The sequence below is a fragment of the Microtus ochrogaster genome, chromosome 10 (assembly GCF_000317375.1).
Source record: "Microtus ochrogaster isolate Prairie Vole_2 chromosome 10, MicOch1.0, whole genome shotgun sequence".
NCBI classification, from domain to species: domain Eukaryota; kingdom Metazoa; phylum Chordata; class Mammalia; order Rodentia; family Cricetidae; genus Microtus; species Microtus ochrogaster.
In genome coordinates this window covers 49,300,400-49,309,695 of record NC_022016.1, presented here as the reverse complement: position 1 = coordinate 49,309,695, position 9,296 = coordinate 49,300,400, and the positions used below count along the sequence as shown (strand labels likewise).

Sequence of the window (9,296 nt, the reverse complement as noted above, 5' to 3'; positions counted from 1 at the left end):
TCTCTCTCTCTCTCTCTCTCTCTCTCTCTCTCTCTCTCTCATTGGCTTTTAAACAGCAGCTCCAGCTTCCCTCTCTACCTGGGGAGCCCATATGGCTCTAAAAGCAGGAAGACAGAGCAGAGGGAGGCCCTCTCTGGGCTAGCACACAGTCACTCAGAGGCTCTGTGGACTCTGCAGGTTGCACTCCCTTCTAAGGCTCACACTTTGGCCTGGTGACGGTTTAGTGTTGGTTTCAACGCACTTTTCCAGGACCGACATATGTCCAAGTGGCACACATCCAACTCAGTGTTGACAGTCACAGTCACAGCGCATGGTCACTGACCCAAGAAGGGAAAGAGAATTCACCAAGTGCCTGCTTCCACTCCCGTCCCCCCGCCTCATCTAAACCAAGTACTCCATTAATCCCACCAAGCAAGTTTTCCAGAGAGAAAACCAGCCTCATGGCCATGAAAAATAGATAACTTAGAAATTAGCTGTAACTGAAGACATGGGTGTGTGTGTGTGTGTGTGTGTGTTGTGGAGGTCTTGCCACCACCTGACGATTTAGTTTGACTAGAGACTATCGGTTTCATGCCAAGCTTTCCCTTCCCGGGGCTTGTGAGCACCGAAGGGTGGCATTCTCGGGTCCTTTCCCATTGAGCTGGACATTCCAGCACACCGGAGACACACCTCTGTTCCAGTACCAAGCACAGGGCTCCGTCTAGCCATCTGCGAGCTCCGCCGGCTATTTCCAGGATGCTGGAGCTGGCAATGCCTTCCACTTCCTCATCTGGTAAAGCCCAGACTCACCTTCATTAAGGCAAACCCGTGCCCACCCTCCTTGCAAATATGGAAGAAAAAAAATTGGAGGCAAAAGGACCCAAACAGACAAGGCTGGCCACAGCAAGGGAGACCGTATTTATACTAGGGACAGGTTAGCTAGCTAAAAAATGCGTTGCTTTTCCTAAAACAGCAAGCCTGAATTCAAGTCCCCCTTCTCTCAGTCTTGACAGGACTCACCCGCGGCGTTGCTTCTTGATCCACCTATCCCAGGTTCCGGAGAAGCAACCGGGACACTCAGTGCAACCCCGAGGTACAGCCTCCTGGATCCCTTCCCAGCTCCGAGTTGCCAGGGGGCTGCAGTCAGTGTTTTGCTTTCAAAGGTCGAGACTTGATTTGTCACCCTGTATGCCAGTCCCAGGCTGGCGGAGCTTCTGCGCAGGCGAGTGGCTGTCAGGAGGCGATGGGCGGGATATCCTGAGATAATTGGCTGCGCTGCCAAGCTCGCTTGCAGCGTAGGGGCCAGACCTGACACTCACCTGGAGGAGTCCCCTCTAGCGGCCAAAGGAAGAAGTCGGGGCTGCTTTGGTTCCCTGGGTAGGCAGCTCACCTCCACCTGCCCGACAGGTGGGCTGGACTTGTGCAGGCGTCCCCTGTAACCTGCGCTAACAACCACAATCCTGGGAGGTGCCCCTGCTGCTCCCACCAGGTAGTGAGGCCCTCAGCAGCGGCACCCAGCAGAGCCGTGACGTGTCTCGGGGACCATGCGTACCCCTTCTTCCCTTCGCTTGCGTCCCACCTGTTGGCTGTGGCATCCTCTATCTCCCAGCACGCCTGCAGCTCAGCAGTTCCGGAGGGCTGTCAATCATCCTAGTCCCCTGCTGCTGTTTCCCGGGTGTTCAGCTATGACCACGAACCTACGCGTGGAGCTTCTAGCGCGCACATTTTCCCGCACATTCTATTCGGTTCAGAGCCTCACAGCAACCTCTGGAGGGAGGTGTTGAGATCAGGCAGGTTTTACGAGGGAATGACATTGGGGCGACCTCGGTGACGGCAGGGGGCTCAGGTGAGGGGCCGGTAGAGAAGGGAGGGGGCGATTAAGAGAGGAGGAAGCCACCGTCTTGTATTATGGGAGAGGCTTAAGGACCAGCTGGGCTGGTGCGAGATTTTTTTCTTGAGGCGTGGGTGGCAGGAGCTGTGAGCAGAAAACGCCGGAGACAGTTTATAATAAAAGGCGTATCCCACAAATTTAAAGGAGCCACTGGTGGGTTCAAGGCGGACTGCGAAGGGGCACTGTGACTGCTGTGAAATGGGCATGGGGCTCTTGGAAAACTGCGAGCTTGCCCTTGCGGGGTTCCCCGCGCGCTCAGGGCGTGGATGTATACAAACATTCAGGTTTATGCCTTGGGTAGGATTTTCTTAGGCCTTTGGTTCTAAGAATTTCAAGAAGTCGCCAAAACAGCAACAAAACCCCCAGACTCAGAAACGAAGTCCCTAATAGTTCCCTGCCAAGGATCCTGGCGTAATCAACCTAAACCCTAAAATTCTGGTAGCTTCTCTGCTGATTTTGAAACGGCTCTCACGATTGGCCAACAGCTTTTCACGTTAGAGAAACAGAGGACATCATTGGTTAGAGTTAGCCGGTCCCCTGCCACCGGCCTTTGGAATGTTAGGCCAGTGGTTGCCATAGCGACTGGGCGGCAACCCCTTGATTAGGTGGGAGCCAGCTCTTGTTGAGGGACTGGTCCTTGAGGTCGTAAGGAGGACTCTGCGCACTCCATGGGACACCCACTGAGACCTCCGGACTCCGGGTGTGTGCGAAATCTCTGTGCCCAAACTGGGTGGTGCCTCCAGGGCCAGAAGGTGCCACTTGGGGTGGGGGTGGGGTCAGTGTATGCCCCATCTGGAAAGTGCTGTAAACTATGGTTCGCCTTCTCCTCGGACCCTGTGAATGGTGTGGACGTCTGACTCTCCCTACTTCCGTCTTTGAGGGGCACTGGTGCTGGGCCGCGCACTGGCGAACCACCAAGAGCCCAGCTCTAACAGAGCCCCTCCGGTACATTGGGTCTTCCTCACAAGTCTGTTGTTCTGGGCCTCATTTATCCAGGGTGAGACCGGAATCTTGGGGCCACTAACCAGCTGCTACAGTTTCATCTACCTAATGGGTCATCTTCCCCAGGCTTCAGAAAGTCTCCTGGGTCTCTTGTGCCTCCCACTTCCTACGGGAAGAATGTTTTAATTGGAGATCAGTGTAGATTCTCCCCCAGGACCACCCAGGAAGTGCTGGATGCTCACCTGGACAGCATCCTGTTCCGGGTTAGGCTCTACCTGTTCTCTACCAACTGCCCCGGCATTCCATGGAAAACTGGAAAACAAGATTGACAATGTTACCTTTTGGTGACAGGATAATGTATTTGTTTGACATTTTTATAATTTCTTAAAATTTACAAAATTCGATAATTTGCACGAGACACATAATTTTTTTTAAAAAAAATATCTTGCAAATTGTTCTTTTTTAAAGACAGGTCCAACTGTGTCGCACTGATTAGCCTGGAATGCACTATGGAGGGCTGGCCTCAGACTCGGAGAGTTCCAGCCACTTCTGCCTCCTGAGTGCTGGCAGTAAATGACTAAACCACAACACTAGGCTTCCACAATTCTTTTTGTTGTCAGTTTTTAAACTCATTTTTATTTATCTAATGTCTATGGATCTTTTGTCTTGCGTATATGTCTGTGCACAATGGACGTGCGTGGTGCCAGAAGGGGCATCTGATCTCCTAGGACTGGAGTTATATATGGTTGTGAGCTCTCCATATGATTGCTTAGAGCTGAGCCCAGGTCCTCTGGGGGGAAAACAACAACAACAACAACAAAACCAGCAGTGCCCCTTAACCCCTGGGCCATCTCTCCAGCACTGCCATTTTGGTTTTTGAGATAGGGTCTTGACAGCCCAAGCTGGCCTAGAACTTAGTGTAGACTAGGCTAGCCTTGAACTTCCGATCCTCTTGTCTCTACTTCTTGAGTGCTTGGATTACAATTCGTACTACTGCTGATTAACCCGGGGCTTTGTGCTTCTTAGGCAATGCTCTACCAAAGGAGCCACATTCCCAGCTTTCTCAAACTGCGACTTCATTAAAGGTAGGGCCGCAACCAGTTCTTCCTAAAACAGCAAGGTCACACTGCAGTGTGGCCAGCGAATACCAACGGCTTTCAGAGACTCTCAAAGACGTTGTTCTGTGGTCAGTATTGATCATTGTTTTGAAATACCTTAACGTTTTAAAGCGGTTGTTTCTCGTGCTCTTATTAAACGTTAAAATCCTAGGTTATTCAAAAAGGCTACAAATTGTAGCTGTGAAGATACATTCAGCAAGGAGCCCACGGAGGAAGAAAGGCCTGCACACACCTTTGCTTGCTCAATGCTCCCTTCGTTAGTGTTTAGAGATGGTGTGAGCTCTTTAGGGGGAAAAGGGAAATGAATCCCGAGTCTGCTCATGAAAAATGAACGGCTTTGGCGACGAAACTGTGGTCGTGCTATTGACAACTAAAAACAAAAAGAACAAAACAGCCCCAGCGGGCGTAGACTAGAAAACTCTTTGGCTCTCAGGCAGCAGGTGGCACAACAATGCAGTCCCTGAGGGACGTTCCCTTCGCTCAGTGGGGGAGTCCTTTCCAGACTGCACCACGGGCAGGAGGGGGTGGAAACAGACTGTGGCTTTCTGAGTTGAGGCACATTCATGATAGTTGGATGGCCCCCAACGCCTGTATGTTGAGAGCTTGGTCCCTGGTCTTTGGTGGTACGGTGTGTGTGTGTGTGTGTGTGTGTGTGAACCTTTATTTGATGGTATTGGGGGCTTGTGGAACCTTTAGAAGGTGGGGTCTAGTGGGAGGAAGTTGTTCACTGGGTGTGTGATCTTGAAGGAGATGCTGGGATCTGGCCCTTCCCTGTTTCTCTTTGCTTCCTGGATGCTGTGCAGGGAAAAGACCCCTTCCGCTATGCTGGGCTCCTGATGTCATGTACAGAACTGCCATAGGCCCTGAGCAGCAGGACAGTGACTAGAGACGGAAACCCTTGAAGCTGTGAAGCCCTGAATTTGAGTCCCAGCACCACATACAGGGGGCATGGATGGTGGTGCATGCCTGTAGCCCATCAGTCAGGAGGGAGTGTCAGGAGAATCAGAGGTTCAGGGTCAATTTTAGCTGCAGAGTGAGGTTGCCAGCCCGAGCTACAAGAGACCCTGTTAAAAGAAAAAAAAAGGATCATGTCTTACTAGTGAAGATAAACTTCTTCCTGAAAGAAAGCTGTTCTCAACCTTTCAAAATTTCAAAGCTTGGAGGGGTCCAGTGACTCTGAAAATTACTGAAAATGAGTCAGGGGGCTGGAGAGATGGCTCAGCAGTTAAGAGCACTGGCTGCTCTTCCAGAGGCCCTGAATTCAATTCCCAGAAACCACTTGGATGGCTCATCACCATCTATAATAGGATCTGATGCCCTCTGTTGGTATGCAGGTGTACGTGCAGACCACTCATACATAAAATATAAATAAAATTTTAAAAATGAGCCAGGAAAATATGTAAATGTGCAAGAATGAAACTTTCAAACTATCGGAACCCAGTACAAAGATCAAGGAAAATGTGATCCCAGTGCCAGCGATGACAGAAGCAGCAGAAAAGGTCCTCAGGGCAGCCGTCACAAACTGGCAGAATCCGGCAGGAGCTGAAGGAGGCTGGACAGGGAGGTCTTTCTAAAAACAGAAAGAAAGGAAAAGATGCTGCCCAGGGGGTCAGGAGCAGATTAGTTTTCTCCGCTGATTAAGAATTAAAAGGCAGTAGAGGGATGTCACCCAGAATCTTGGGGAGTCCCAGCAGGGCCTCATAGGACACTGGAGAAGTCGGCGTCCTTTCTTCGGGGTCTCGGTCTCATTAATGAAAGGGTTTAAGAATGAACACAAACAGAAGCGCGAGGACAGAGAACTAACTCAAACTGAACTCAGAACAGTGTGTTAGAGGTTGAAAGGAGAACGGCCGTGAGCTAAGCCTCACAGTTGCCTGGAAGGGACGAGCGGGATGAAGAAGAGAAGCTGGAATGGAGGTCAAAAACATGGCAGGAAAAGGATCTTTAGAAAATGATTAAGGAAGCTCAAAGCATTAGGGAGTTTAAAAGCATACTTGAGCTCTGGCCAGCATCTGAAAGGAACAGAAGAAATCGTTATACCTGGGCGGACAGAGCCAGCAGAACGCCACGGCAGCTGGTTAGGACTGCACTGGGGTGGGGTGGGGAAGTACACTTCCTTAAGGTAAACATCCCCTTCCCATGGGTGTCCCCCCCAGACAGCCCCCAGACCTGTCCCAGCTGATTAACCCTCAAGGGAGGAGACCTGTGTCCACCAGGAGGTAGATTTCCTCCTATACAGCTCCCACAGGATCCCAGGCCAACAAGGCAAATCAGTCACCTCCAGGTTCAGCATGAGACTTTGTCTCAAAAGATAAAGTGAGCAATTGAGGAAGACGTTCGATGTGGATCTTCACATTCATTCATGCCTACACATGAGCACACACAGGCCGTAAGGTAGCATCTAGAAGTGAAAAAGATACAATTAGAATGAAAACAGTTGGTAAGAGTCACAGATAAGACTAGATCAGAGAGTCTGAAGGCAGAGCAATTCAGGTTGTCTGAACAGAGTACAGAGATTAAACAAGGCTGAACTTCAAAGACAAACACACTCTCAACCACCATAGGGAAACACCAAAGTGGTTTAATGCACCTATAACTGTCACCTTGGAAAAGGAGAGAGCAGAAGGAACTATTTGAAGAATGAATGCAAAGTGTTTTCAGAATCTGTTGGAAACATAAACCTGTTGATTCAGGAAATGAAGCGAATCCCAAACATTAAAAACCCTGAAGAAAATCATGTCAAGGCTGTTGTAATTTAAAAAGCGGCATGAGAGAGAAAGATGCCATGCGACAGAACTCATGTGAAGGTTTTTTTATTAAGGGAAAGGGAACATAAAAAGGGGGAAGAGAAGGGGAAGAGGAGAAGCAGAAGAGGAGAGAGGTGGTGTGTGTGGGGGAGACAGACAGGCAGAGAAGTAGAGAGAGAGAGAGAGAGAAGAGAGGTGGGAGGTGGTGGTCAGAGACCTTTTAAAAGGAACATAGTGAATATGCACAGCAAGTGCTCTTAGTAACTGAATCCTGACAGAACCCAGACCCAAATAATCACACAGAAACTATATTAATTATAACACTGTTTTGCCAATAGCTCATATTTCTTATTAACTAACTCTTACATCTTAAATTAACCCATTTCTATTATTTATATTTTACCACGAGACATGTGGTTTGTTACCTCTTGCTTCTTGGGCAGCTACATGGCATCTACCTCCTTAGGCAGTTATGTGATGTCTCCTTCACTCTGCCTACTCTCTCTATCTATATTTATATATCTCTGTTTGTATTTCTCACCTGGCTTTACTCTGTGCCATTGTCCCAAACAGCTTTATTCATCACCCAAACAGCTTTATTCATCACCCAAACAGGTTTATTCATCAACCAAGAAAAGCAGCATATATACAGAAGGGCATCCCACATCATCTCCCCCTTTCTGTCTAATTAAAAAGGAAGGTTTTTAACTTAAACATAGTAAAACCATATAATAAAATAGTTATCAAGCAAGAATACACTTATAATATTTAGTCTAAAGCCAGGCGGTGGTGGCGCATGCCTTTAATCCTAGCACTCTGGAGGCAGAGGCAGGCAGATCTAGTTCCAGGATAGGCTCCAAAGCTACAGAGAAACTTTGTCTTGAAAAACAAAAGAAAAAGAACCCCCCACAATATTTAGTCTATTTGTATCTGGAAAGTATCATATCTATCTTTTACCATAACTAAGGGAAACTGTCTTCAACTCCATCAGACTCCAGAAGGATATAATGTTACCTAAGTAAACAGGAAGTGCATTGTAAGCAATTTTCAAAACTCTAGAATTGTCAGAGACATCTTGATGCCAGGACAGTCTCCCAAAGTTCTTCTGTAATGTTGGGGCATCCATCTTCAGCCTGCAGGACCATAGGATCTGGCAGACCTTTTCATGAAGTAGGAAATTTGAAAGGTTGTTTCACCTATATTGGCAGTTTGTCAGTCACTTTTTTCTGATTCCTGCAGAATGTCTGGCAGACTCTTTCATGAAGTAGAAACTCTGAAGGACTGTCTCACCTTCTTTAGGCAAGTTCAGCAGTTATTTCTCTGTGGGTCCTGCATGTTCAGTTTGTACAGCATACCATCAAACAGTCCAGTTCTTACCCAAATGGCTAGCCTTGTCTCATTGAAGGCAAATTCTGTAACAAGTTTCTTCAATGCCTATCAACCTCTCTGAAGTAATTGGTGCTGCCAGAAGCAGACTGTCAAGAAAAGTCTAAGTTCTTAAAACATTTTAAATGCCATATTCTGTAAGTCTTTGAAGGGTTTGAAGAATACCTATCCACCTGAAATCTATTTCTGTACATCTAGAAAACTTAACTATATGACTATAATGTTTGTTTATCACATATGACTATCAATCTGAGCAATAAAGGAGGGACATTTCCATAGATACTAAAAGGACAATTCAGCCAGGTATAGGAGTACACACTTCTAAACCCAGCACTTGGGCACTAGAGGGCTAGTTTACATAGTAAAGGGACAGAGTGTGACCCTGTCTCAACCAACAAGGACTATCAAAGATCATTACCAACAACTTTATGGTAATGAACCTCCTGAAGAGGAAATGGGAGAATTTCTTTTAAATGTGCTTATTGCCAAAGCTCCCTCAAGAAGAAACAGACTAGCCAGGCGGTGATGGCGCATGCCTTTGTCCCAGCACTCAGAAGGCAAAGGCAGGCGGATCTCTGAATTCAAGGCCAGCCTGGTCTACAGAGTGAGTTCCAGGACAGCCAGAGCTACACAGAGAAGCCCTGTCTCGAAAAACCAACCGAATAACAAAAACTTCCTAGAGCCAAATGTGTTGGTACACATCTTCATTCCCAGCACTCAAGATGCTGAGGCAGTTCTAGACCAGCATGGACTATTAATACATGCAGACCTTGTCTCAAATATCAACCAAACAAGTGATAAAACAAAAAACAAACAAAAAAAGTCTACCTACCATCCTAATTAATGTAGAAAGACTGTGTGCATACCTACTCACGCTGGTATTAAGGTACATGCCTGTTATCATCAGTCCCATTCAGGGTGGCCTTGGGTGCCCTACACATTGCAATGTTATAAGGGGAAAAGGTAACAACCAGACAGATAGAAAGGGAGAAAACAAAACCCTTTCTTTACGTAGAGATGGCTGTATGTATTAAAACTTCCAGTCTGCAGAGAAACTTTATAACTGAAAAATAAGGCTAGATCAATATATAAAAATCACCAGAAATGGACTTTGGGGGTTTGGAGATGCAGCTTAGTGGCATCATGCAGGACTCTGGCCTCAATCCCCAGCACCAAGAAACAAAAGGTGATTTTGTTCTTGTTTCTTTTTGTTGGTTGGTTGGTTGATTTTTT

The 9,296-nt window shown here is 47.4% G+C and overlaps 2 protein-coding genes across 4 annotated transcripts in view; one reads left to right on the top strand and one right to left on the bottom strand.

Moving 5' to 3' along the window:
- Nipal3 (NIPA like domain containing 3) overlaps positions 1–1,839 on the bottom strand; it is a 42,297-nt gene extending 40,458 nt beyond the window's left edge. Inside the window, exon 1 of one of the 3 annotated variants that reach the window (XM_026781898.1) lies at positions 1,000–1,839. The gene's annotated coding sequence lies outside the window, so the exon portion shown is untranslated. The remainder of the gene's footprint in view (positions 1–999) is intronic. The other 2 variants (XM_005353048.3, XM_005353046.3) reach the window with 2 other exon arrangements.
- Positions 1,840–2,445: 606 nt separating this feature from the next.
- Stpg1 (sperm tail PG-rich repeat containing 1) overlaps positions 2,446–9,296 on the top strand; it is a 40,400-nt gene continuing 33,549 nt past the window's right edge. The window contains exons 1-2 of the mRNA XM_005353045.3: positions 2,446–2,570; positions 3,839–3,897. The gene's annotated coding sequence lies outside the window, so the exon portion shown is untranslated. The remainder of the gene's footprint in view (positions 2,571–3,838; positions 3,898–9,296) is intronic.